This window comes from Giraffa tippelskirchi, chromosome 12 (genome assembly GCF_054371585.1).
Source record: "Giraffa tippelskirchi isolate mGirTip1 chromosome 12, T2T-mGirTip1v1.2.pri, whole genome shotgun sequence".
NCBI classification, from domain to species: domain Eukaryota; kingdom Metazoa; phylum Chordata; class Mammalia; order Artiodactyla; family Giraffidae; genus Giraffa; species Giraffa tippelskirchi.
Window position 1 is genome coordinate 27,652,959 of NC_137286.1, and position 27,486 is coordinate 27,680,444.

Consider the following 27,486-nt stretch of genomic DNA (forward strand, 5'->3'; position numbering starts at 1 on the left):
ACATCATCCATCACCTTGGGGAGAAGAAAGAATGGAGCCATTAAATAGGAGAGGGTTTATCCTTAACTACTTCTTCTATTCTCACCTCATCATCAAAGAACTACACACCTCCCTGGCTAACAACAGGAACAAAACAAAGTGGATATGTGACATCAGGCCTTTCTGGATGTTAAAAGGGATGAATTGAGCAAAGATGTTTTTCTGACAATTACTTGCCTTTGTTTCTTTTTTCGCTGTTCTGTGAAAGTGTCCTAACAGCAGTCATTAACAATAAATATCTATGTGCTAAACAAATGTCTAATAGATAGCTAATAGGTATTTTTACTATTGAAAATATACCCTTTCTTTTGCATCCCACTTTAATTTGCTTCCCTAAGGCAGATATGCAGTGGCAAACCAAAGAGGAGGAAGCTGGGAGAGGATTAGAGGCCTGCCCTGGTAAGGAGCAGTATTCTACCACCTATGTGATTTATAAATGCATGGTGGTAAGAAAAAGTAAGCAGATTTTTAGTTGGTTTTATTATGATTTTTTCAATTCCCTATAGACAGTGTGCCTCCTTACAATCTATACCTGGGGCAGACCATACTCCTACCCCACCCTCACCTTACTCTGCTGCTGGCATTTAGGAGAATAGACAAGACATGCACATAGTGTCCCAAGAGAGTAGACACTTCATATGCCCCTTTATACAAATGAATATGCTTTAAACATGAAAATACAGTTGTTTTAATAGAGTCTAGAGCTACATGTCTATAAATGAACTCTTTCATTGTAACCTCTGGTTCTGCTTCTGAGAAAATATGTAATGTATGGACACATATATATCTTATGTTTGTAACTATACACACATTCAAAGTTAAGTGCAAAGTTAATCATTCTTATTCCTATCTATCTATCTAGGAAGAGGAGGGAGATAATTAGAAAGCCAGCAGTCAGATAAACTACTCCCAACTCTTCATGTATAAATTGTATCATGTTCACGTCTCAGTGCCTCGTTTTCCTCAATGGTAAACTGCAGATCATAGTCATGCCTGATCTTAGAGTTATTGGAGAACTCAGTGAAACGATACACATGAGGCACCCACTCTAGCAGAAGTCCATGTCCAATAATCATTAACTATTATTATTATATGATGTAGCTCTGTATTACAGTGAATTGAGTATGTTTTTATATGCTCCATTTTTCTCTTGCCAAATTTCCTCAAACTGCATATTCATCAGGCAGAGGAAGGAAAAGTAGAAGCATTCCTTTGTGCCAAAAGACTTCAGTGTGTATGTACATGCCCACGCCAGGGGCTACTTCAGTGCCACCGTGCCTCACTGCTGCTCGGAGAGAGCCCATTTTCCATGGGTCATGGATTTTTCTAAGTGTTTCATAAACCTTGACTACTTCAGTCCTCCCAACCACCTTATGAGGATGAGGAAACAGATGAGGAAACTGAAACCTAGGCACAGGCATTTTGCTGGAAAGCGTGCTAACAGGTGGCACAGGCAGGGAGTAAACACAGGCAATTGGTGCAACTAGCCCCCTGCGCTGCCTCACACAGTCCTGCAGAGATGCATATTGTGCAGGGACCCGTCTGTTTTCTCAGAATGTGGATGCTTAAACAGAGATACTAATAAGGTCAGGTTAAATAGTTCTGAAGACAGGTCAGTTCCATAAAGTACCTCTGCCCTTTTGTCATCCGCCTTACAAGTTGCTGCTTCTGGTTGTGAGAAGCACTGCAGAATGCTTCACCACAAGAAGGGAAAGAAATTCCAACTCACATTTTATTATTCCCAGGTGTAAGAAGCACCATTATTGTGTATGAAATAGGGGACATTATTTCCTGGACTAGATTCTCTCCTCTTTGTCTTAAAACAGCCTGTCATTTTTCTAGTCATCACTGGGCCTTTTTCTGAGCCTTTCTTTGGGAGGAATTCCTCCAGATTACATCCCCCTCTTTAACTCCCCTAGGGAGAAAAACAAAATAAGAGCCAAACCCTCTTTAGTATTATAAACTAAACTTCAAACGAAAATCCATCCCCAGAGAGTACAGTAATACAGTAATATCTTACTTTGGGGATCTATTTGCCTTCTCTAGGCTAGAGCTCTCCTCACATTTCGGTTCAGAGTACATTGCTCCTTTTTATGTGACCACCTGCATGGCTCTGTGCACCTTTAGTGCCAAGAAGCATGAGAAGATTTTATAACAAGAGTAATTGTAATAGGATTTAATCATGTTGTTGGCAGCAAAGGGCCAGCAACCCTAATGATAATGTTACAATAGAGAGCCCTGGAAATGGTATAAGTAGGTAAAATACTGTAAATTGAAGGTGCCTTATGCCTGTAATAGACACTTTAATAGCCATTCAAAGCCAGGCATCATAAAAATATGTCCAGCATTCTATACAAGGCATTAAACATGAAGCAAACCACTGACAAAAATCCAAAGCCCCAAAGGATGCCATCATGCAAAAACCCCATCTGTTACAAAACTGAATTACAATGCATCAAGAACAGTTAAGAAATCAACAGTGAAACAAAGTAAAAACTATGATTCACAAATTATTAGATTATTTCAAAATTCTGAACAAATGAAACTTCATGACACGTTAGTTCACCTTTCTAGATGGAATGGGTAGACCGGCATCGTGAGTTTAGATGGCAAAATAGATATATATGTATAATCTTTTGGCAAATGCTTTGGGTGACTGAGAATCTGGTATAAGCCTAATACCAGGTTGATAAGGAAGATATCACTTGTAGGTTTTCTGCATGTTCTTTAAGGGATAATTTATGCATTAAATAATACCAACACTGTTTATTCCAACCCTTTCAGTAGAATATTGCAAGTGCTTTTTCATCAGCCTACACAATACCCTTTTGGAATAACATAAAAAGTAATATTAATGGCACTTTGGGCTTATCTAATGCTTTTTATCTGAAAATCCCAGAAGGCATCACAAACATTAATAACATGAACAAAAGTCCTAATAATCCTAGCTGGGTCCCACACAGAAAAGATTCCTAACCTCATTTTGTAGATGCTGAGATTTAGTCACAAATAGGCTAGGAAAATTGCCTCTGACTACAGAAGCAGTCACCAGCTGAGCCAGCAATAGAAATCAATGCTTTTTTATTCTCACGTTCCCATTCCACACACTGGACTTTTTCCTATAGAAGCAAATCGATCTTTACTCTTGAATGTAATATTTCATGTTCACGAAACTGTCTAAAACTATCTTGAACTCTCTTCCCTGCCTACATCCATCATCCTCAGCATCAGGAACTGCTTGGAAGTTCACTCTAGGTGTCTGTTTTAGGTGTGGACACAGATATCGTAATGGCTGTCTTTCATGTTCCCAGTCATACTTGCCTGTACTAGATCTTGTAGATGCTTCAACTTTAACAAGATTAGGAATGGTTTGGTTCTCTTTCACCACACCTAAACTTGGAGCCTTTATTAAATTTGAAACTTGCTAAAGCAAGTTTCACACACACATACACACACACATCTAATTCATTAGATGATCTCACTAAATAAGATTTTTTTTCCTACAAACTGTTGGTAAATATTTACCTTAAACTTTATTTGTGTTAAATCCAACTTGTACTCTGAGTATCTAATATCTTTCAGAGCAGATCCAAATCTACTCAAAGACAGCTAACTAGTTTCTCCTCCCATTATAGATCTTGATGACTTTTTAGTATTTTCCCCTTAGAGCTGCTTTTATGAAATGATATGGAGCTTTTCAGCTTTACTTTTGAAGAAAGGTGATGCTTTGCTTCCCTTTCATATTTGTCTGAAAGCACCTTCGCCATCCAGCTAGCATCTGTGCTACATGTGAACTTTTCTACAGAATCTCCCAAACAAGGTGAAAAAAATCATTAGTAGTCCAGATTTCAATCTTCTGCACAGCTCAGGTAACAATAAATGAGTAATTTGCCGCCCTTCGCTTTGGCAAGCTGATGCCTAATGATTACCCAGGGACAGAATAATGGTACCATAGTGATTACACTATGTTTTTCTAACCACTTTCAAGGCCTTTGCTTTCAGACCTGCTCTAATGAAAAGAAAGCTCTGAAATTGGGCCAGGTTTTTATTAAAAATGTTCTGATAGGCTCTGCTTAGATAAAATGTATTCACTTCTTGGATTTGAACCTTCTTCAGAGGATTTGGAAGGCCCGGGCTTCAGAGTGGGTATGATTGCCTGAACACTTTCATAATGGGGAAATGAGGTGTTGGTTAATTCCAAAAGCCACTGAAAAGATTTATTTAAAGAAGATATAATGATAAGCCATCTCTAGACAGTTTACTGGCTAAGGGAAGACTGCACAAGACAAGGAGTTAGAAAATTGTAAAAATCTGATCTTTGTTTATATTACTGAGTTATTGTGTGATTTCACAAAAGTTAATTAATATTTCTGAGTTTCTTGGTCACTGTGGGTAGTCAGCACAGATGTTAATAATCTGTTTTATAGCTAGAAGAGATTGATAGCTGTTAATGATAGGAATACAGGTAGATTTACTATTGACAAGGACCACTATCTGTGTATGTAGTTGTGCCTTTAACATTTTTATCTTCAAGAAAACATGTGGGCAACATTTAGTCAGCCTCTAGTCCAGCCTGCAAACTGCTTCCTGAAATTTCCAAAGCATAACATTACACGCAGCATCATTGTTTAATACTTCACCAAGGCCCAGTGTTTATCAGACAGCGGTTACTTGATAATCAGCTGGGAAATTTTTTAAATGCAGAATATTTCTATCCCCTTTCTGACTCAATATGTTTAAGGTGGGGGACAGATATGTGTACAAATAACAAACCTGTATTTTTAAATAATCTTCCTCAGGCTCTCTGGGTAAATCAGATTTGGAAACCACTGACTACAGTATATATCGCAAACTCTTTGGAGAACTAAAGACCCTTTACTGGAGGGCGCCAGGAAACTATTATGAGTCCACTCTGAAGTAGAACAATAAAGATGTAAAAATAGAGGACAAAGGTAGGAGGATATCTGGATATTACTCAGGATTTTGGATTAGGGGATCGGAGGATAAAAACCAAAGCAGGGGACGTAAAATGAAGTAGAAAGCAAATGTATGGGAAGAATGGTGAGTTTAATGTGTGCAGAATCTGAATCAATTGGTGATAATTAGTAGCCCGTTAGAATGAGAGATCTGGAGCTCAGGGAAAAGCTCTGGGTAAGACATATGCTTTAAGAGTCAGCATTCATGGAATATGGATAAGAGGACCTAAAGAACATAGCTGCGAAGTGAACCCCCAGCAGCTCCAACATTCAGGGCAGGTAGAGGATAGCGAGCAGAGGAAGACATGGCTGAAAACAAGTGGTTGGAGAGTTAGAAGTGTCCTAGAAGCTTGCATGTAGGCGTGTGGGGTTGACAGCATCCCATGTTCTAGAGGGCCCCAGGAGGATTAGACTGAAAGGCCTACACTAGGTTTAATGAGAGCCAATTTATTGATGTATGTTGACTAATTGTTGCTGCAACTCACTGAGAGTGAATGGGGCTGGAGGATATTTAATTATTCATGTATTTATCTTTACTAAAGTATAGTTGATTTACTATGTTGTTTATCAGGTATAGAGCAAAGTGATTGAGTTATATGTGTGTGTGTGTGTGTGTGTGTGTGTGTGTGTGTGTGTGTATGTGCGTGTGCGTGCTAAATTGCTTCAGTTGTGTCTAACTCTTTGTTACCCTATGGACTTGCAGCCCGCCAGGCTCCTCTGTCCATGGTATTCTCCAGTCAAGAATACTGGAATGGGTTGCCATTCCCTCCTCCAGGAGATCTTCCAGACCCAAGGATTGAACCCTCACCTCTTATGTCTCCTGTATTGGCAGGCAGATTCTTTAATGCTAGCACCACCTGGGAAGCCTGTGTATATCTGTGTGTGTGTGTGTGTGTGTGTGTGTATGTGTATTCTTTGTTCAGTTTATGTGTATCTGTATGTTAGTTGCTCAGTCGTGTCTGACTCTTTGTGACCTTATGGACTGTAGCCAGCCACTCTCCTCTGTCCATGGAATTTTCCAAGCAAGAATACTGGAGTGGGTAGCCATTCCCTTCTCCAGGTGATCTTACTGACCCAGGGGTTGAATCCGGGTCTCCTGCATTGCAGGCAGATTCTTTACCATCTGAGCCACTAGAGAAGCCCATATATATGTGTATATATAGATATGTATACGTATATATGTACACATACATATGTGTATATACTTATGTATTCATATATAGTATGTGTGTGTGTGTATATATATATATATATATATATATGTTCTTTTTCAGATTCTTTTTTCTTATAGATTATTGCAAAATACTCATATATTTCCCTGCGCTACACAGTAGGGCCTTGTTGATTGTCTGTTTTATATATATTTTATATATAGGAGTATGTATATGTTGATCCCAAACTTTTGTTTTTATTTTTCATTTCTGTATCATGTTTGTTTTCTTTTTTAAAAATTAATTAATTTATTTTTATTGAAGAATAGTTGATTTACAATATTGTATTAGTTTCAGGTGTACAGAAAGTGATTCAGATTCATATACATATGTATCTATTTTTTTCAGATTCTTTTTTCTTACAGATTATTACAGAATACTGAGATTAGTTTCCTGTGCTATATAGTTGGTCCTTGCTGATTATCTATTTTATATACAGTAGTGTGTTTATGTTAATCACAAACTTCTAATTTATCCCCCATCATTCACTATCCCCTTTGGTAACCAAAAGTTTGTTTTCTATGTCTGTGAGCCTATTTCTATTTTTTAATTAGTTCATTTGTATTATTTTTTTAGATTCCACATATAAGCAATATCATATGATGTTTATCTTTGTATGGCTTACTTTACTTAATATAATAATCTCTAGGGCCATCCATGTTGCTGCAAATGGCATTATTTCATTCTTTTCTATGGCTGAGTAATATTACATACACACACACACACACACACACACACACACACAGATGTATATCACATCTTTATCCATTCATCCATCAGTGGAAATTTATGTTGTTTTCACATCTTGGCTATTATAAATTGTGCTGCAGTGAGCATTGGGGTACATGTATCTTTTGAAATTATAGTTTTCTCTGGACATTACATCCAGTAATCCAAACTTGGATTACTGGATCATATGGTAGGTAACTCTGTTTTTAGTTTTTAAAGGACCTCCATACTGTTTTCTATAGTGGTTGGATGCACCAGTTTACATTTCCACAATGGTGTAAGAGGGTTCCTTTTAGGGGGCTGGAGGATATTTAAATTCTATTCTGCTCTTTAAAGCAGCTTGGTTGTAAGAGGAAAAAAGGAGATGTATAGTTAACAGGTGGAATTTTTTTGGTAGAAGAGACTTGAGCATGTTTATATGCTAAGAAAAAAAAAATCAAGAGGGGAAGATTGAGGATAAAGGGAAGAGAAGAACTGATGGAATGTGATTGTCAAGGAGATGAGGGAGGAAGGGATTCAGAGCACGGTTTTGCATTTGGGCATAGGTAGCAAGAGAAAGGGCCCTTCTGCTGAGGCTTAAGGTGGATGGCTGTGTAGATAGAGTTCTTATCTCAGATGCTTTGATAAGCATGACTGGGGAAAGGTTAGATAGGACCTTGAGAATAGCAGTGAAATGTGGAGCAGCTTCTCTGTGAATTGAGAGAACAAGGCTGTGAGATCCTAGGCAATATTAATAATCCACTGGCAGTTAAAGACTATGAAAATATAACAGCAGAAATCTCATCTGCATGTGGTTTTTATCCCATAGTTCTCAGAAGAATATACAGTAGATTCAGGGCTGAGTCTTTTTTTTTCCAGGGAGGAAATGGCAGAGCAATAAGATAAAACTCTAAAGATAATAAAAAGTGGGAGGTTTTATACATGAAGCTGATTCACTTTGTTGTACAGCAGATAGTAACACAACATTGTAAAGCAATTATACTCCAATAAAAAGAAAATAAGTGGGAGGTTGGAAATTATGATTCTGCGCATTAGACTGGAAATATAAGCCCTATCAATGCAGAACAGAAGTGAAAGTCCTTGGAATTAGGAGTTAAAGGAATTTTGAGTTGGTGGGGAATAAAGCCTAAAATTAAGGCTGAATATGATGTGCTGCCTTGACATCTGATAAAATAAGAAGGGCTTCCAATACCCTAATCACAAACTCCCCCTACCCCGACTCTGCTTTCAGATCCAAGACCCCCTAGCCAAACAGCTCTCCTTATCATGAAGACCAGATGTAGTTCCTGCTTATCCCTGAGTAGCAGATTTCAGTTCCCTACCATCCCATAGAATTATTCCAGCAAGTCAGTCACCCTCTCCTAGCAACCAGGGGGTACTAACCCTCTCGCTACTCTCAGGGCTGCCTCCACTGTTCCTGGAAGTTCACTCTGCTCCCAAACACAAGTCCATGTGGCCCAGCCTGGCATATGGTGTCCTGCTTTCCTGAACTGTGAGGACCAGGAGTATCATATGTTCTTTGGGACCATCCTTACAACTAACTCCATGGTGGGAGTCTCTCCCTCATCAACAGTGTTCTGAGTAGGAGGTGATTAAAACAGTTGGGTGTATTGTTCACCCGGACAAGATGATACCCAGTGAATGAAAGTGCTGTTTTTTCTGAAGGAAATGAATGTTCCCACTGTCAGTCATCCAGAGGAATGGTTAATCTTGGGGCAGAAATTGAGAAAGCTTTGTATATCAAACTTTGAAAGATGTAAAGTTACATAGCTCACCATGACCATTCACGTTTTAATTGTGTTACCTGGAGATGGTAAACGGATGAAAGCAGTCAGGTTTATATGGACAGAGAGGAGGAAAGAGTCGGCAGGTGCATGGGAGAGAGAGTGGAGCCCTGAAAAGTTGAAGCAAATCATAACTCTGGTGGGAAAAGCCAGATAGACAAGAAAAGCATGTGTGGTATGACATCAGGACTTGAGTAGGAGGGAAATTGAGATTCAGAGGCCAAAGTTTTAGTAAATGTTGGAAAGGAATTTTGAGGCAAATGGAGCATTAAGATAAGAGCAGACAGATAACAGGTAACATGAGCCATGTGCCTGGGGTCTAAGACTGTCAGAAACTGCTGACCTTCTTAATCCTCAGCTGAGACATGTAGCAGAGTTGTGGGAGGTAGGAAAAAAGGACTTGGGTCTTAAGAGACAGATCTATGCCAGATGTTATACTGAACATAGACACTTCACTTAATTCTTTCCCAAACCAATTAAGATGGATATTATTGCCTCCTTCTTTTCAGAAGTGGGAGAGAGGCCCATAGAAATAGGGAAACCTGGCCAAATTCTCAAAGACAAAGAACTTAGAACATTAATCTCCTGAGTTCCACTTCTGTCCTACTGTGACCCCTTCAATTCCTATCATTGAACATTTTATTTGGAGATGCTATCACGTTCAAAACTCTACTTTAGACACTGAGGATATAGGACATCAGTGGATACAAGAGTTCTTTGCTTTCAAAGATCCTCCAACATAATGGAAAATGTTGTCATTGTCATTCCTTCAGGAGAAACAATGGCTTATGCCAGGTCTGTCTTTACTGAATACTGGATTATGTTATTTTCAAACTTAGTGTAATAATCCCTTTGCCAAACATGAGAAGAGGGATCACTTTTACCAATGAATATAGAAGCATCTATATTTAATCACCCTTTTGTTTTTGGATCTTGAACCAACCCATACAACTTAAAGCTGTGTCTGTTTCTCTTATAAGCAGCTTAGCTACAGGCATTTTATGTGATTCTTTAAGAGCCTTATGATTTTTTATTATCCCTTTGTGACAGTTTTCTCAGAGTTATGCAAATGGTATGCCAAGTGTAGTAGACTGAAATTTCTTCCATTTTATCTCTGTCCAAATAGAAGTTGCCTCATCTGCATATAACAGTTCCCTTTGCAACTCAGTTGTAGCAGAAAATTGGAATTCGTTTGTATTTGCATTTCCTGCGGATACAGACAAGAGCAGATGCCAATAATGGATGTCATAATTTGCTGCCTTCTCTTTGCTGCCTATAAATCTTTGAATATTTTTCCTACAATAGCAAGTAAAGAGATTCAGCAAGCATAATGGGAAGAGAGGAGATATAAATCTCAGCAGTGGTGGTGGATTCCAGCTATGAATATTTCAGAAACAAGACACTCTGTCTAAATGAAACACTAATGGTTTTTAAGATGTTGAGCGGCCTGATATGCTTTTGATTTCATTTAATAACCAAAGCTTCTGACTGCACAGCACTAGTTCCAGGTTGGTAGATTCTAAAGAAAGTCTTTTCTCCTCTTCTAATTTCAAATGCCAGCCTTATTGTGGTGTTAAATCTTGATTACCTACACACTACACCAGAGATACACAGGTATGCACAGTTCAAAATGGAGATTATTTGTATTTGGTTTTGAAATGGCACAGATACAAAAAAAAGTCTCTCTCACTTCACAGACAGACATACAAATATGCACATTCACCCAAATGCACTTGCAAATACCTAGCCTTGAGTCTTTCCTTCCCTGCACCTTTTCCCAGAAGGTTGTAACTCAACTGAATGATGGTGATTATCTGAACATCTATATGAAAGACAGCATTTTTACTCAAATTATAAGTCCCAAATGTAGAAATTTCAAAATGTAATGCTATTGGTCAAATGTCAGTTTTGTGTTTTTTCTTATGTATGATATCTTGCAAGTAATAAATTGGGATAATCCAAAATTATACAGTCTCCTCTTTTTCTAACCCAGTTTGGCCATTTTGCTACAGTTTTACTTTAAATATAAACCTTTATATACTACACTGTTTCAGAAATTCTGGAGCCCCTGGCAAGACTACCTCCCATACACAGTTTTTCCTTTTTAACATCTGCCAAAGTATACAGCCTTTCTATAAGGTGTCTATTATTATTCTAGTGAGATGTTTAAATACCTTCATTAGTGTAAATGTTGTAAACTAACCCCAGCATATCTCATTAACTAGCTATATTCAGTAATACTACTGCCAGGAAGAATTGGCAGCCTATAGCTTAAAGAAAATAATCCAAAAAGGAAAAGAAAAAGAAACAAAAGAAACTAAATAAAAATAAAAATTAACACCTAGTAGACGAGCTTCCACTGAGTTCAGGAGAATGTTGAAATCAAGTATATATGATTCTGAGCACAACTCTCCTTCAGATTTGAAGTCAGTAATCTTGTGCTTGAATTACTCTTCACCCCCTACCTTGGCTACTCCACTTTTAGCCTAATTACATTACCTCTCTTCTCTTCCTAACAAGCCAAGTGTCATCTTCATGACAAAATCTTTTCTAATTCCTTAGCAAAGAGTTTCTCATTCCTCCTATAGGAGAGCTGCTGGTGCCCAGACCAGATCCCTTTTATTAATACCAGGAAATTGCATCCCACCAACAGGATCCTCCTCACTCAAAAATATCTGAAATGTCCTTTGTCCCAGAACTGACAACATGGGGAGATGAAGGTGGGACCCTCTTGCCTCAAGGTGGGACCACTCAGTGTGCCCCTCGTGCTCTGGAGTTTGCCAGGTTATCGCTAAGGCTAGACCTCTGCTATCTCTCTACCTAGCTTCATTCTCTGCCTTATTCTCACTAATTTACGATTTCTTCTGAGAGAACTCCCTCACCAAATCATTTGCACAAGAATCCCTATCTCTGGCTCTGGCTCTGCTTTCAGAAAAGCCAACCTAAGATAGTCGGTACCAGGAATGATCTTAGAAAGTAATCTCTAAGGATGGGAGGCTGAGGTCAGATCATTCACCAGCCAGATGGCCACAAAGTCTGACCTTCTGTAGCAATACAACTGCTGAGACTTTAACTTCTGGTGATCATGGATGGGGTACAGGTGGACATAGCTTGTGTAATGTTCTGAGGCTTAAGAATTTCAGGTCAGTAATAACTACAAAGATTGAGGTATTGGGAACTGATGCTAAGCACCATTAATGCCTTGAAGAGAGAAAATGACAGGCTTAGACTCCATCTCCATTTTAAAGTAAAACATACTTCCTTGACTTCAATTAGGGACCTATGCCTCTTGTTGCCAAAGTGCAGGCTGAACTGACAACCAGACATAGAATTTAACTGTTAAGAGTGGCAAACATGTAAAGGAGGCTGATTTCATAGCCTCAGCAAGCCTGTGATACAAGTCAGAGTCCTGATAGAGATGGGCCCATTAAAACAGGCTCCATCTCAGTTCATCTGGCTACTACTGTGGCTGACTATCTAACCTGTCAGCCCCAAAGACCAGCACTGAGCCCCCAGTCAATGTAAGCAAACTGATAAAAGTGGACCCTTTAACCCTAGAAAGAGAAACCATTTAATCTGATGGTGATTAATTCATATTCTGGATATAAACTTGCATCACCTATTCACTGTGCTTCAGCCAGCACCCACAATTCAAAGGTCTGATCTACCAGCATGAAATCCAGTATGATATTGCTGTGAACCAAGACCCATATATCACAAATGAGGTGTATTGTTCCTACTATGTACTATACCCTTCAGAAGCTGCCAGCTAGACAGAGTGCTGGGATGGCGTCTTGAAGGTGAGCTGAGGCTTGAAGATGACACCCTGTGACATGGTGCTGTGTCCCCAACAGGCGGGATATATGGGTCTGATTATCAAGGCGGGGAGGTTAAGTGAGAGTCAGCCAACACCTATAACTGACAGTAACCAACTTGATGAATTTGTGCTTTCTGATCCTTCATATTTAGGCTTTGTGTGTCTAGAGGCCTCAAGAAGAGGATTGTTTTTTAAGTTTTCCACTGAAAGTAAGGCTGCAGCTGCCACTGGTTATTCTGGGCTCCTTGTACCAATAGACCAGCAGGAAAAAAGGGAAATTACCATACTGGCAGGGGCAACAACTCTGATAAGCAGGAAGTAAGACTTGCTGCATTTTCGGGGTAGGGAGGAATATTTTTGGTACAAAAGTGATCCCATGAGTCATCTCTTGGTATTCCGATGCTCCACTTTAATAGCGCATGTGTAACAGTAAGTGGGTTAATACAGCAACCATGACCTAGAACGGTCAGGGTAACCAGGGATTCAGATCTGCCAGGGCTGACAGTGTTGGTCACCTTACTGGCAAGCTACCTGAATCAACAAATATATTATCCAAGGCAGAAAGGACTCTAGAATAGAATGGGTGAGTAGAGAAGGCGACTGGCCCGTGCTAGTGCAGTGGGGACTGTACTTTGTCTCACTAACCCTCCTCCTGGAAGTTTCTCCAGGAATTGTGAACGCCCCAAATCCTGGAGAAGTTATACCATCATGATATGAATGTAATGTGAGAACCAAGTGGGTCTGAATGGTATAAATAGTGGAATGCAGTAGACACGGATTCTATTCCTGGGCCAGTGCACCCGTCCCCCAGCTGCTGTGAGTGATGACAGCTAATGGACTACAGGGATATGCCTGAGTTGTCCCTGGTCAACAGAAGCCTCCACATTTGAAAATGCCTGAGAGCTTATGCCCTCTCCCCAGGGCCATCCTGGAAACTGGGCCTTACTGATACAAGGTCTGGGCCTTTATTTCAAGGTGGAATAACTGTATCACACTGCTCATGACCCAGGGCTTCTTGAAGAATCAGACCAAAGCGAAACTACTGAACTTACCTCTTTGCCTAGATTCTTGCTGCCCTCACGCTATGTTATGCTTCACTTGAACATACTCCCTCAATAAATCACTTGAACAAGAATCCTTGTCTCTTAGGCTCTGCTCTTAAGAAATCCACCCTCAGAAATTCTCTTTTGTGTTCTCATAGCCCCTTTCACTTTTTATCAAATGCCCCTATCATATTGTGTAACACTTTATATTTGTCTTCATTACTTACTGAGTTCCAGAAGGAATTTGCCTCTGGGTATCTATTATCTCAAACAATTCTTGACATAGGCTACATAAAAGTACATTGAATGAACTGAACAAACAACTGAACAAGTGAGTAAATAATCATTGTTGTAGGATTTTGCAAATCTGGGCTAGACTATGCTTTGAATCTTTACATCTTAATTGGAAAAAAAATTCAGGATATTAATACTCACTGTGACCGATCAATAGTTTCAATGTATGTAACTCTCAATTGGATGTAATTTCCAAGTAATAATAAGGTATTTTTCTTCTTCATTTTTAGCTCTATACCTGGAGGTGGCGAAATTCAACTGATCCAATTGTACTAGTCTCAGGAGCTACAAATTGCTCACTCTGTGATGGGAGGACTATACCATACTCCTGCAGCATAGAGGAAATCCTCTAGGGTAAGTAAATTGTTTTTTTACAATTTTTGCTGATGGTAAAATCCCACTAGGCTTTTTCTAATGGGGAAATCTCACTAGCTTTTATTTTGATTTATTAAGGAAACAATGGTTCCTGCCTCTTCCAAAATAGTTTAGGCATACCTATCAAAAGGGCCAAACAGTACCAAACAAAGGATTGCAAATTTTCATCCTATTTCCTGTATGCAGATGTATAGATATCTTATTGGAAAATCTCAGAGACTTTATTTAGCAAAGCTTACTGTGTGAGATATTTTCTGTTTGCTCCCTCAGATTCTTTTTTCATTTTCCCACCCTTCTCTGTGACCTAGGAGTCTGACCTGTCTGGACTGCATCAATGATAGAATTTTTTTTTTTTTAAATCATTCATGAGGATAAATATTTTTCACATCTTTATTGGATATGTGTATTTTATTGATAATCTGTTCATGATCTTATTCCCTCGGAATGTCTATTTTTATCTTAATGATTCATAAGTTGTTTTTATTTTAGGGTTATTAATCCATTGTCTTACATATATGTTACAACATTATTCCTAGTTTTCTGTTTATCTTTCAATCTTTTCACACAGTACATGAATCCTTATTTTTATTTTCTTTAGTGGTTTATGTGTTTTATATCTGACTTAGAAATGTGTTATCTGTGAAAAATTCTGATTATGAGTCAAATAAATGAAGGATCCCTAATAATATTTAGCTGCCAAGCATAGTTCCTCTTGTTTTAAGGGGCTGCTGAAAGGAACTTCTAGCTTGGACACTAGAAGACAGAAGAGTATCAAATTTCTTTCATTCATTTGTTGTAGGATAGATTATATTCATTGATTGTTTTAATAATTTTATTTATTTATTTATTTGTGACTATGCTGGGTCTTTGTTGCTGCATGGACTTTTCTCTAGTTGCAGGGAAAGGGTACTACTCTCTTGTTGCAGAGCACTGGCTCTAGGGTGAGTGGGCTTCAGTAGTTGTGACATGTGGGCTCAGTAATTGCAGCTCCCAGGCTCTAGAACACGGGCTCAATAGTTGTGATGCTCAGGCTTAGTTGCTCTGAAATACGTGAGATCTTCCTAGAATCAGGGATCAAATGTATGTCTTCTTCATTGACAGACGGATTCTGTACCACTGAGCTACCAGGGAAGCCCGCCATTGATTTTTCTTTTGAAAATTATTCCCTCTGTTTTATTTGGAGCTCTCCAGTTGCAGTGCTTCCCAGTTACTTTGTGGAGGCTGAAGGCAAGTTCACCTATGCAATTCCTCAAGCACTTCATTCCCTAATCCACAATTACTAGCAACTTTTCAGGTCACTCAGTAAATGGGCCAGAGTAACTTACCCAAGTTTGGAATCTGTTTCTTCTAAATTCCAAAGAGGTCCACTAGGCATTGTATCTCTTTTTCAGTTGTTCCATAACTTACCCTTCATCTTCTGTTCAGTTCAGTCCAGTCACTCAGTCATGTCTGACTTTGCACCCCCATGGACTACAGCATGCTAGGCTTCCCTGTCCATCCCCAACTCCTGGAGCTTACTCAAACTCATGTCCATTGAGTCAGTGATGCCATCCAACCGTCTCATCCTCTGTCATCCCCTTCTCCTCCCTCTTTCAATCTTTCCCAGCATTAGGGTCTTTTCAAATGAGTCAGTTCTTTGCATCAGGTGGCCAAAGTATTGGAGTTTCAGCTTCAGCATCAGTCCTTCCGATGAATATTCAGGACTGATCTCCTTTAGGATGGACTGGTTGGATCTCCTTGCAATCCATGGGACTCTCAAAAGTCTTCTTCAACACACAGTTCAAAAGCATCAATTCTCAGCACTCAGTTTTCTTAGAAGACATATTTCAACATGGCCTACAGTAATGAAGCCCTAGAAATTTCACTGATATAGAAGGTCTCTGAATTCCTGTAGGATTTATTTTCACCCTCTGACACTAGTGTCTTACTCATAAGTCTAGAGTTGTTGTTATTTTTTGCTCACTAGGTCCAATCAGCATAATGTTATCAATGTAATAAATCAGAGTGATTTCTTGTGGAAAGGAAAGGCAGCCAAGATTCTTGCAAACTAAATTATGACATAGGATTGGAAAGTTGATGCACCCCTAAGGTAAGACAGTGAAATTGTATTGCTGGCCTTGCCAACTGAAAGTAAGCTGCTTCTGGTGATCTTTATTGACATGTATGCAGAAAAAAACATTTGCCAGATCAAAGCTGTATATATACCAGAGTACCAGATACCAGGTTGTATTGGTAAAACAATGAAACCCCATCTGGTATAGCAGCTGCAATTGTAATTACTCAGTTAAACTTAAAATAATCCACTATCTTTCCCACAATCCCTCTGACTTCTTCACAGATCAAGTAGGGAAGTTGAATGGGAATGTGGTGGGAATGACCACATCTGCCTCTTTCAAGCCATTGATACTGGTGCTAATCTCTGCATTCTCTCCAGTAATGTAGAATTGCTTTTGGTTGAATATTTTCCTAGGTAAGGCAGTTCTGCTGGCTTCCAGTTGATCTTTCCCACCAGGATAGCCTTCTTACCAAGGATCAGAGGGCCAATCTGAGCAATTTCTCACCTGAAGAGTATGTTTATTTCAATTATTACATTCCGGAACTAGAGAAATAGCCACAGTATGGATGTGGGAACCCACATCCATATCTATCTTCACTGTGAGTCACACCTGTGAGTCACTAAAATTGATCACCTGACCTCCATAAGGCCCTACTGTAACTGGTGGACCACAGTGATGCTTTTCTCTTGGAATGAGTGTCAGTTCAGAGCCTGGAAAGTTCTGATTATTTCTTTTCCCTCAGTGCATGGCTATCCTGGTAAAAGGCTATAGATCCCTTGAGGGGAGGATTGAGATAAAGATGAGCAGTATAAATTTCTAGCAGTGTACCAGGGTCTTTCCTCAAGACCCTTGCATTTAAAAGGTTCTACGTCTGTAAAATGGCTAAAGTCTGGGAACTGATTGAGGGGCTGTGACTCTCTCTTTTTATATTCAAGTTAAACTTTTAGTCACTTAACATAGACTTTTTCTGCTTATACAGATCAAGAATTTAGTAGGCTTGCTATTTAGTTCACATCTAGGAATACCATGGTCAGCTACTTGATTCATACTATTCTAATTGCACTCAATATGTCAGCAAATTTGGAAAACTCAGCAGTGGCCACAGGACTGGAAAAGGTCAGTTTTCATTCCAATCCCTCAGAAAGGCAATGCCAAAGAAGGCTAAAACTACCACACAATTGCACTCATCTCACACGCTAGTAAAGAAATGCTCAAAATTCTCCAAGCCAGGCTTCAGTAATACGTGAACTGAACTTCCAGATGTTAAAGCTGGATTTAGAAAAGGCAGAGGAACCAGAGATCAAATTACCAACATCCACTGGATCATTGAAAAAGCAAGAGAGTTCCAGAAAAACATCTATTTCTGCTTTATTGACTATGCCAAAGCAGTTGACTGTGTGGATCACAAAAAACTGTGGAAAATCCCAAAGGAGATGGGAATACCAGACCCCTGACCTGCCTCTTGAGAAACCTGTAGGCAGGTCAGGAAGCAACAGTTAGAACTGGACATGGAACAACAGACTGGTTCCAAATAGGAAAAGGAGTACATCAAGGCTGTATATTGTCACCCTACTTATTTAACTTATATGCAGAGTACATCATGAGAAATGCTGGGCTGAAAGAAGCACAAGCTGGAATCAAGATTGCCAGGAGAAATATCAATAACCTCAGATATGCAGATGTCACCATCCTTATGGCAGAAAGTGAAGAAGAACTAAAGAGCCTCTTGATGAAAGTGAAAGAGGAGAGTGAAGAAGTTGGCTTAAAGCTCAACATTCAGAAAACTAAAATCATAACATCCAGTCCCATCACTTCATGGCAAATAGATGGGGAAACAGTGGTAACAGTGGTAGACTTTATTTTTTGGGCTCCAAAATCACTGCAGATAGTGATTGCAGCCATGAAATTAAAAGACGCTTACCCTTGGAAGCAAAGTTATGACCAACCTAGACAGCATATTGAAAAGCAGAGACATTACTTTGTCAACAAAGGTCCGTCTAGTCAAGGCTATGGTTTTTCCAGTGATCATGTGTGGATGTGAGAGCTGGACTATAAAGAAAGCTGAGCGCCGAAGAATTGATGCTTTTGAACTGTGGTGTTGGAGAAGACTCTTGAGAGTCCCTTGGACTGCAAGGAGATCCAACCAGTCCATCCTAAAGGAGATGAGTCCTGGGTGTTCATTGGAAGGACTGGTGTTGAAGGTGAAAATCCAATACTTTGGCCACCTGATGCGAAGAACTGAGTCATTGGAAAAGACCCTGATGCTGGGAAAGATTGAGGGCAGGAGGAGAAGGGGACGACAGAGGATGAGATGATTGGATGGCATCATCAACTCAATGGACATGAGTTTGGGTGAACTCCAGGAGTTGGTGATGGACAGGGAGGCCTGGAGTGCTGCGGTTCATGGGGTTGCAAAAAGTCGGACACGACTGATTGACTGAACTAAATTGCTGCTTTGACTCTGCTGTTCACTGCAGTAGCACAGTCACTTTCTTTGGCAGGTGAGTGGTGCCATTTGCCCCCTGCCACTGGGATTCATTCTGTTCTTCCTCAAGCTCCAGGAGTTGGTGATGGACAAGGAAGCCTGGCGCCTGCTGCCATCGATGGGGTTGCAGAGCCTAGCGATTGAACTGAGCTGAACTGGGATTCCTTTACTTTGTTGCATTTAGGTTGCAAAATGACAGCAGATCCCAATGTAGGGTCTAGTTTAGAAAGATGAGCAAACAGAGCTCTCCAGGGCTGTTGGTTTCACCTCACAGATTTATTCCTTGTAGTTGTGTTGAAAAGTGTGTCTTCCGAACATTTCCAAGGTGAATGAATAGCTCTTAAGTGACAAATCCACTCTAGCAGTCCAGTCTCCCTAAGCCTTTGGTTCCCTTCCCCTACATTAAACCAAAGTTTGTCCAGCATTTCCAACTTGCTCACTGTGGGCTACCTTTTGATTTATGTTTTAGCCAACCAACCAACCAACCATATTGTTAGATCCCTTTCTAACTCTCTAAGATGTATAATTAAATGCAGAATCTCTGCTTAGTCAGCCCATGTCGGTAAAGTTGGCCTGATCCAACTTTATATTTCTGACACCATTACCCCACATCCTTATCCATTCCCACACATGTTCTCCAAATTTCTGTCTGTACAAATTGGAAAACTAAGTTTGTTTGTTTGCTTTTGGAATGAACTGCACGTCCTCGTGGGTCACACTTTGTACTTCAGCTTCAGGGGCCTTGGAACTTGAGTCTAGTTTTAGGTCTAGCAGCATGGAGGAGTAGAGAGCAATCTGCACTGTCACGTGTGCAGCCACCTTTACTATCTCATCAGGCATTACAGGGTTAATCCGCTCAAATAGGGGTAGAGAGGCTGCTTCTACTGGGGTTGAAAGGGACTCTTCCATTGTGAGTAGAGAGACTGCTTCCTTTGGCAAAACAGTTAATCAGAATTAGGGACTCAGTGTCCTTAGCTTCATGGAGATCTTTTCATGTGTCCCCATTCCACCTTTCAGTATCTGGATCCCTCCCAATCAATGCTGTTTAATAGTAGACACCCTACCAGGCTGGGAGTTGTAATTCAGCCAGCTGCAGATTGAGATTCTGCTTTAGACTTTTAGCCCTACAGCTAAAGGAGCACACACAGAGCTTTCAGATCATATACGTGGCACTGGAGTTGGGAATTTGAATCCCTGAGCTCATTCTTTTCTTTTCCCATCTTGTCTATAAACATTAGGAACAATGAGTCGATCTCCTTATAATTGTTAGTTTGACAAAAATGTTCAAAAGTGTTGTATACACAGACACTTAGATCCTTGCTTCTTGTAAGTGACTGTTTAGGAGTCTCCAGTGGTGATACTTTACTTATCTTTGTTGCCAGATCATGCCTGATCATGAACTATCAGTGCTGTCTTTACTAATGGAAATGGAGTCATTAGCATCTTTAAATCTAATCAGATTAGAAAGCCAATTTCAGAAACCCCAGAACCAATTCACCTTATAATTCTATTCAGTGGTGTCCTCAACTCTGTGACCCCATGGACTGCAGCCTGCCAGGCTCCTCTGTCCATTGGGATTCTCCAGGCAAGAATACTAGAGTGGGTTGCCATGTCCTCCTCCAGGGGATCTTTCCAATCCAGGGATCAAACCAGGTCTTCTACATTGCAGGCAGAGTCTTTACCATCTGAGCCACCAGGGAAGTCTAAGAATACTGGAGTGGGTAGCCTACCCCTTTCCCAGGGGATCTTCCTGACCCAGGAATCAAACCAGGGTCTCCTGCATTACAGGCAGATTCTTTACAAGCTGAGATACCAGGGAACCCCAAATCTAGTCAGATTAGAAAGCCAATTCAAGAAACCCCAGAACCAATTCAATTTATAATTCTATTCTTCTAGAACCACTGTTGGTAAAATCTGTTTTAGTCAGAGTTCCCCAGGGAAACAGAATTGGTAGGATAGAGATACAGAGGGATATAAAGATAGAATTAGAGATTCAGCTAGAACTAAAGAGAGAAATGGAAATAGAATGGGAAACACTAGAGATCTCTTCAAGAAAATTAGAGATACCAAGGGAACATTTCATTCAAAGATGGGCTCAATAAAGGACAGAAATGGTAGGGACCTAACAGAAGCAGAAGATATTAAGAAGAGGTGGCAAGAATACACAGAAGAACTGTACAAAAAAGATCTTCACGACCCAGATAATCACGATGGTGTGATCACTCACCTAGAGCCAGACATCCTGGAATGTGAAGTCAAGTGGGCCTTAGGAAGCATCACTAGGAACAAAGCTAATGGAAGTGATGGAATTCCAGTTATACGTGAACCGTGAACTTCCAGATGTTCAAGCTGATTTTAGAAAAGGCAGAGGAACCAGAGATCAAATTGCCAACATCCGCTGGATCATGGAAAAAGTAAGAGAGTTCCAGAAAAACATCTATTTCTTCTTTATTGACTATGCCAAAGCCTTTGACTGTGTGGATCACAATAAACTGTGGAAAATTCAGAAGGAGATGGGAATACCAGACCACCTGATCTGCCTCTTGAGAAACCTGTAGGCAGGTCAGGAAGCAACAGTTAGAACTGGACATGGAACAACAGACTGGTTCCAAATAGGAAAAGGAGTACATCAAGGCTGTATATTGTCACCCTACTTATTTAACTTATATGCAGAGTACATTATAAGAGACGCTGGGCTGGAAGAAGCACAAGCTGGAATCAAGTTTGCCGGGAGAAATATCAATAACCTCAGATATGCAGATGACACCACTCTTATGGCAGAAAGTGAAGAAGAACTAAAGAATCTCTTGATGAAAGTGAAAGAGGAGAGTGAAGAAGTTGGCTTAAAGCTCAACATTCAGAAAACTAAGATCATGGCATCTGGTCCCATCACTTCATTGCAAATAGATAGGGAAACAGTGGAAACAGTGGCTGACTTTATTTTTTGGGCTCCAAAATCACTGCAGATGGTGATTGCAGCCATGAAATTAAAAGCCGCTTACTCCTTGGAAGGAAAGTTATGACCAACCTAGACAGCATATTGAAAAGCAGAGACATTACTTTGTCAACAAAGGTCCGTCTAGTCAAGGCTATGGTTTTCCCAGTGGTCATGTATGAATGTGAGAGCTGGACTATGAAGAAAGCTGAGCGCCGAAGAATTGATGCTTTTGAACTGTGGTGTTGGAGAAGACTCTTGAGAGTCCCTTGGACTGCAAGGAGATCCAACCAGTCCATCCTAAAGGCGATGAGTCCTGGGTGTTCATTGGAAGGACTGGTGTTGAAGGTGAAAATCCAATACTTTGGCCACCTGATGCAAAGAGCTAACTCATTTGAAAAGACCCTGATGCTGGGAAAGATTGAGGGCCGGAGGAGAGGGGGACAACAGAGGATGAGATGGTTGGATGGCATCACCGACTCGATGGACATGGGTTTTGGTGGACTCCAGGAGTTGGTTTTGGACATGGTGGCCTGGCGTGCTGCGGTTCATGGGGTCGCAAAGAGTCAGACACAACTGAGCGACTGAAGTGAAGTGAAGTGGAGAGTGAGAAAGCAAGAGAGAGAGAGATTGAGAATGAAAGAGATTTATTATAAGGAATCAACTTGCATGAAAATGGAGGTTGTTAAATCTCAGATATGCAGGGTTAATCAGACAAATGGATGCTCAGGAGAGCAACTATTTAGCTTCAGTCTCAATCTGAAGGTCTGAGAGCCTGAAATACTGATGGTTATAGTTTTAGTCCAAAGCCCAGTGGGTTTGAGCCCCCAAAAGAGCTTATGTTTCAGTTTGAGTATAAAGGAAGGAAAAAAAAAGCCAATATCCCAGAGCTCAAACACTTAAAAACTCTTTTACTCATCGGAAGGTCACCCTTTTTGTTCTAGACAGGCTTCAAATGAGTGAATGAGGCTCATTCACTTTAGAGAGAGCAGTCTGCTTCACCCAGTCTACTAAATGCTGATCTCATCCAGAAATACTTTCATGGGAATATCCAGAACAATGTTGACTAAATATTTGGGTACTCTGTGGCCCAGTCAAGTTAACACATAAAATTAATAATCACACCAGACTTTCCCCAGATAAAAAGGCCTTAATCTTTAATACCACTCCAACTTATCTATATATGTTTGTTGGGTATTTAAGTCTTGTTTGTTCTTTTCCTTCTCCCCAAATTAATCATTATTATTCTTATATTTAATGAAGTCAGTATTCTTTTAGATTTATCTACTTTTTACCAATTTATTTGTTCACGTTCCTTTTTTTGAACTCAATCCTTCTTTATAAATTCATTATTCTTTTCTTCATGAAGAATAGTCATTAGCAATCCCTTTAGTGATAGTTTGAGCTTTCCTGGTGGCTCAGATGGTAAAGAGTCTGCTTATAATGCAGGAGACCCAGGTTTGATCCCTGGGTTGGGAAGATCTCCTGGTGAAGGGAATGGCTACCCACTCCAGTATTCTTGCCTGGAATATCCATGGAGAGAGGAGCCTGGAGGGCTACAATCCATGGGGTCACAAATTGTCAGACATGACTGAGGGGCTAAGACTTTAGTGATAGTTGTTGATAGTAAATACAGTCCATTTTGATATCATTCCTAAATGATGTTAAATGAGCACAAAATATCCATTTTTGTGAGAATTTAAATTTTTCTCAGCTCATTCAAGGAGGTAATTTACTGTCTTCCCTTTTTCATTATTGCTACTGAGAAACACCGGTGTCTAATTGTCGCTTCTAGTCTGTCTATTCTCTTGGTTTAAAAATCATTTATTTGCATTTGCTGCTTTAGAGACTGCTTGGGATTTACTTCTTGAATCTGAGGACTGAAGTGTTTTATAACTTCTGGAAAATTCTCAGCCGTTCTTTTAATCGATAAGCTTTTCACCATTTTTTCTCTATCCCCCCTGAAATTCCTTTTGCATATATCTGTGACTTTCTCATTTTACCTCGCATCTCTTAATCTTTGTTTTATATTTTTCCATCTCCTCGGTCTCTCCGTGTTTCTTCAAATTTATCTTTCTATTCACTAGCTCAATCCTTAGCCATATCTAATCATTTTTTTAAAAAAATTTCAGAGACTACAATTTTAATTTATTTTTTCCTATAATTTTTATTTGTAAAAGTTATTTTCCATTATTTTTTTCAAATTTTCCTGGCCCAATATTTTTCATTATAAATCATCTTGCATTATATTTTAAAATTGTAGGGAGCAAAACAATTGACTGGAGCCAAATATAAGGAAACTGAACATCCTTTGTGGAGAAAAGGGAACTCTTAGGCACATTTGGTGGTATTGTAAATTGGTGTAGCCACTGTGGAAAAAAGTATGGAGGTTCCTCAGAAAATTAAAAATAAGACTGTTATATCATTCAGCAATTTCACTTCCGGGTATCTATCTGCAGAAAACAAAAACACTAATTCAAAAGATAACATGCACACCAATGTTCATTGCAACATTATTTACAATAAGCAAGATGCAGAAGCAATCTGAATGTTCATCAATAGAAGAATGGATAAAGAAGATAAAACATATATATATAGAATATTACTCAACCATACAAAATGATATCTTGCCATTCGCAACAATATGGATGGATCTAGAGGCTATTATGCTAAGTGAAATAATTTAGACAGAGAAAGACAAATCCAATATGATCTCAATTTTATGTGAAATCTAAAAAGCTAAACAAGTAAAACAACATGAAAAGGTACTCATAGATACAGAGAAAAAATAGATTGTTTAGAAGGGAGAAAGGATCCTTGGGGCAAAATAGGGGAAGGAAATTAAGAGATATAAACATCCAATTATTAAATAAATAAGGCACAAAGATGTAGTATACAGAATAAGGAATATGGTCAATAGTATTATAATAACTTTGTATAGGGACAGATGGTTATTAGACTTATTGTGGTAATCATTTCATAATGTAGGCGAATATCAAGTTATCCTGTAGAATACCTGAAACTAACATAATATTGTTCATTAATTATTTCAGTTCAGTACAGTTGCTCAGTCGTGTCTGACTCTTTGCAACCCCAAGGACAGCAGCACGCCAGGCTTCCCTGTCCATCACCAATTCCCGGAGCTCGCTCAAACTCATGTCCATCCAGTTGGTGATGCCATCCAACCATCTCATCCTCTGTCATCCCTTTCTCCTCCTGCCTTCAATCTTTCCCAGCATCAGGGTCTTTTCCAATGAGTCAGTTCTTCGCATCACGTGGCCAAAGTATTGGAGCTTCAGCTTCAGCATCAGTCCTTCCAATGAATATTCAGGACTGATCTCCTTTAGGATTGACTGGTTGGATCTCCTTTAAATCCAAGGGACTCTCAAGAGTCTTCTCCAGCACCAAAGTTCAAAAGCATCAATTCTTCAGTGCTCAGCTTTCTTTATGGTCCAACTCCCACATCCATACATGACTACTGAAAAAACTGTAGCTTTGACTGGTTGGACTTTTGTCAGCAAAGTAATGTCTCTTTTTTTATTAATTATATTTCAAGAAAAAATTTTCAATAAAAAAAGAGAATGAACATCCTTCAAGCAAACAAACAAGTGCCTTTTTAATTCTTTTAAACAACAGTGGATTTATGCTACATGATGCTTTTGTAACTAGCATTTTTATAAGAAAATTTGGAGATCATTATAAACATTTATAGATCTACCTAATCTTTTTTATTGCTGCAAAGTAATCCATTATATGCATTATTGATAGCGTTTTATTAATTTCTTAGATATTTTAGTCCTTCTATTTATTTACTTTTTAAAATTTAGTTTATAATTGAAGGCAAATTGCTTTACGATGTTGTGTTAGTTTCTACCATTGGTTCTACTTGTTTACTTGTTTACTTGTTGTGTTGGTTTCTACCGGTTGGTTCCAACTGGGCTGTGCTTAGTTGCTCAGTTCCGTCTGACTCTTCGTGACCCCATGAACTGTAGCCTGTCAGGCCCCTCTGTCCATGGGATTCTCCAGGCAAGAATACTGGAATGGGTTCCCATGCCCTCCTCCAGGGTTTCTACCATACAACAGCCATAATTATACATGTATCACCTCCCTCTTGAGCCTCTCTCCCCACCCTGCTCTATTTACAGTAATCCATTTAAATATACTTATTTTTTAGTGTTTTTCAGTCTTATTATCTAAAGCGCTCAGGGTCATATTCTGCAATTTGCTTTTCCTGTGGATGCAAATTTTCTATAGACTTTTTTCCTACCTAGATCCCAGATCAACTCAACAAAATTTCTCTCATTTCACTTTGCCAGTGCACAAATTTTTCCTTAGCTACTCTTACCCTGAGAACATAACCCTTCATGTGTCCTGGACTTATATATACATCTGTGAGGGGAAGGTTTGCTGATCCAACTCCCCAACTCAAGCATTTCCAATGTTTTGGTCCATAATGTTCATTATATTACTTTCAGTAACATAAGTGACTAATGTGCCTCCCCCCCTCAAGCTGCTAAACTATCAGCATCAATTCACTAATCTGATTTCCAATTTTCTCTTTGCTTTTAGTCCCTGGGGATTTTACAACTTCTCTATGAATTTGACTATGCATTTTCAGCAGCATTTGTTAAGTTATTATCTCATACTTATAAGTGTTTGCAGTTGAAGATTTTCAGGGTCTCTATAATAATCTGTAATGTTGCTAGACACAAAGTCCTACTGTTTTCATCACTTAGGCTTAGAAATGTCTGGGTGCTGCTTGTCTCTGAAACTCTCTAACTGTGAACATCCCTTGTCTCTATAGGTTCTCATTGATACGTTTAAGAGGTGGGTTAATTTAAGTATAAAAATTTGACATGGGTTAGTGATCACCTTGTTTGAATTTCAAAGTAAAAGTGAATATGCTTAATGTACAGTAATAAGAACATACCTGGCAAATATCTTTATTCTTCCTCACTTGTCTTCCCTTTTTTCATGTGACGATAGCTCACGCTCCCTGTCTCAATTTCAAGTCCAATATCTATTTTATAATTACATCTGAGGCAGTGCAAAGTAGTAGAAATAATAGTGACTAGAGTGAAACGACCTGAATTACAGTTTAAATTCTACCACTAAATTGTACGTCCTTGAATTAAATTATTCTACCTCTTAGTGCCACTGTTAATCTGTATGAAACCCTGCAGCTCTGTCTATGATCATGTAATTCTAGAGCTTATTACTTCTAAGAATTACTTCTAGCCACCAGAAATGTAAAGTGATTAAAAGCTGGGAGGTTTTATGTTTTTAAGTTTTTTAAATTATAATTTTTAAAGGAGTTCAATAAAAACTTAATTAAAGGGTAACTCAGTGTCTGGGGCTTTCCCATAAATCAGGAGAAAGTTATCATTAGATATATTATATCAAAATTATTTAGGGTGAGAAAATAGACTGCCATGATTTGAATAGGAAAATCTAGGCATCTGAATATATAAGTGTCTAGACATCTCAACATGTAAGCCCTTGTAGGGCTGGAGCTAACCATTCTGATCCAGAGCATAGCTGAAGGAATTAAATAGAGTCAAAAAGAATGTAATTAAACAACTGACTGTGGTGTTACATTCTTTGCAGTCATTCAACATTTCAGCTGTAGACTTAGTTTATCCTGTCTTCTTCCCCATTACCCTTATCTGTATTTACATAACTCACCGAAGCCCAGAAATAGACAAAAGTCACTAGAGAAGGTTTCAGAATCCTGACTCCCT

General features: G+C 39.2%; 1 protein-coding gene across 2 annotated transcripts in view; it reads left to right on the forward strand.

Annotated features, from left to right (window-relative positions):
• PRKD1 (protein kinase D1) overlaps nucleotides 1–27,486 on the forward strand; it is a 773,210-nt gene that overhangs the window by 360,841 nt on the left and 384,883 nt on the right. For both annotated transcript variants that reach the window (XM_081548073.1, XM_081548075.1), the window contains one exon: nucleotides 14,124–14,247. The gene's annotated coding sequence lies outside the window, so the exon portion shown is untranslated. The remainder of the gene's footprint in view (nucleotides 1–14,123; nucleotides 14,248–27,486) is intronic.